The sequence below is a fragment of the Gossypium arboreum genome, chromosome 4, assembly GCF_025698485.1.
Source record: "Gossypium arboreum isolate Shixiya-1 chromosome 4, ASM2569848v2, whole genome shotgun sequence".
NCBI classification, from domain to species: Eukaryota; Viridiplantae; Streptophyta; class Magnoliopsida; order Malvales; family Malvaceae; genus Gossypium; species Gossypium arboreum.
Window position 1 is genome coordinate 52,026,076 of NC_069073.1, and position 2,457 is coordinate 52,028,532.

A 2,457-nucleotide genomic window follows, 5' to 3' on the forward strand; every position below is an offset into this window, starting at 1 on the left:
GAATTTGGGATGATTTACCTCGACTATACCATATGGAAAAATACTGAGTACCGTAAGAAGAATTTAGTCATTAGTTTCAGAAGTGGTAATGCGAGGATTTGCTACATCTAGTTGTACTTTGTCTCCAACCTTAAGTTGATTTGGTGAGGTATTGAGCTCGTCCTGGCTCAGTTTTAGCCTATAGAGTGTTCTCGGTTTTTGTGTCTACCATTCATCTAACTCCTCAATTTATAGCCTTCGTTCTCCATAAATAGGTCCTTTGTTGTTGTTTGAATACGGCTCATATGCGTTCTTCGTAACTGTTTCCTGCATAGAGGGTTTCACCACGTGATCAGTACTAATAGAATGATTTATACAACCACATTCAATTTTTGATGTGTTACTCCAATTACGAGCTTGAAGGGTAATTGTTTCGTCTCCCACACGAAGTGTGAGTTCACCTGTACCAACATCAATAATGGTTCTAGCAGCCGCTAAAAAGGGTCGTCCTAAAATTAAAGGTATGTTAATATCCTCTTCCATGTCTAGAACTACAAAGTCTACTGGGTATATAAATTTATTGATCTTAACAAGAACATCTTCAATGATACCACTAGGAAATCTAATGGTTTTATTAGCCAATTGAATGCTCATCCTAGTTTGTTTAGGTTTCCCAAGACCTAGCTGTTTAAACATTTTATAAGGCATAACATTAATGCTTGCCCTTAAGTTAGCCAATGCATGATGAACATCTAAACTACCAATTAAACAAGGAATCGTAAAAATCCCTGGATCTTTCAATTTGTTGGGTAACTTATTCTATAATATGGCTGAGCAAACTGCATTCAATTCCACATGCAGTGCCTCATCCAACTTTCGTTTATTTGTTAAAAGCTGCTTTAAGAATTTGAATGCGTTTGGCATCTGTGAAAGGACTTCAATAAACGGTAATTTTATATGTAGTTTCTTTAAAAGTTTAAGGAATTTACCAAATTGTTCATCTAATCAGTCTTTCCTTATCGAATTAGGGTATGGTACACGAGGCTTATATTCTGTACTCACCGGCTTTAGCTCATTTTGGCCTACCTCATTCTTACCTTTGCTTACCATCATTTCTGGCCTTGGTTTTGCAACTAACCTTTCCTCATCTTGAATGGCAATCGCATTGAGTTTCTCCCTTGAGTTAGATTCAGTGTTGCTTGGCAGGCTATCTTGTGGTCGTTCAGAAATTAACTTAGCGAGTTGTCTAATCTGAGTTTCAAGCCCCTGGATTGATGCTTGTTGATTTTTAAGTGCTGTCTCAGTATTCTGAAAATGAGTTTCTGACACAGAGATGAATTTGGTTAGCATCTCCTCAAGGTTTGGCTTCTTTTCTTGCTGGTAAGTGGTTGTTGAAAACCCGGAAGATGTTGTGGCCTTTGATTTCCTTGACCGCCCCATGAGAAATTGGGATGGTTCCTCCAACCTGCATTATAAGTGTTAATATATGGGTTATTTTGGGGTCTAGAGTTATTGTTACCCATTTATTGGACTTGTTCCTCCTCGACGCTAGGGTTGAAAGGCTGATATTCTGTGCATGCTCTTCCTCTATTCGAATCGCACCTCATCACTGGATGTACCTAAGTAGAACCACACAAACTGTCAATCTTTTTATTTAAGTGTTCTACTTGGTTAGATAGCATAGTAACTGCGTCGAGGTTGAAAACATCGGCTGCTTTCGTCGGGTTTGTTCTCATAACTTGCATTTGGTAGTTATTCATTGACATCTCCTCAATAAATTCGTAAGCTGCCTCAGGTGTCTTATTATTGATAGTTCTTCCAACAGCTGCATCAATCATCTACCGAGTCGAAGGATTCAGGCCATTATGAAACGTTTGAACCTGTAGCCAAAGCGGTAACCCATGGTGAGGGCACCTTCTCAAAAGGTCATTGTATCTCTCCCATGCATCGTAGAGCGTTTCTAAATCCATCTACACAAAAGAAGAGATATCGTTACGTAATTTGGTTGTTTTAGCCAGCGAAAAATATTTTAATAAAAACTTTTTGGTATTTGTTCCCAAGTAGTGATTGACCCTCGTGGTAACGAGTTCAACTGTTCTTTAGCTTTATTCCTTAACGAAAAAGGAAACAACCGAATGCGAATGGCATCATCAGAAACGCCATTAATTTTAAATGTATCGTAAAATTCTAGGAAATTTGCCAAGTGAGCGTTGGGATCCTCGTCCTGCAAACCATCAAACTGAACAAACTGTTGTATCATTTGAATTGTGTTAGGTTTCAGTTCAAAATTATTTGCAACAATAGCAGGTCTAACTATACTTGACTCAGTTCCTGTTAAATTAGGTTTAGCATAATCATACATAGTGCGTGGAACAAGATTCTGATTTACTGGATCAGTAGCAATCGCAGGAGGTAGTGGATTTTCTTGGTTTTCAGCCATCTCCTCGATTGTGGTTGAAGTATCGTCCTCTTGCTCGT

The 2,457-nt window shown here is 38.5% G+C and overlaps 1 non-coding gene across 1 annotated transcript; it reads left to right on the forward strand.

The window, feature by feature from the left end:
- The first annotated feature begins 1,875 nt into the window (after nucleotides 1–1,875).
- On the forward strand, nucleotides 1,876–1,982 carry LOC128291975 (small nucleolar RNA R71). The gene has a single exon (XR_008281959.1). It is a non-coding gene; the product is annotated as a small nucleolar RNA R71 (small nucleolar RNA).
- The last annotated feature ends 475 nt before the right edge of the window (nucleotides 1,983–2,457 follow it).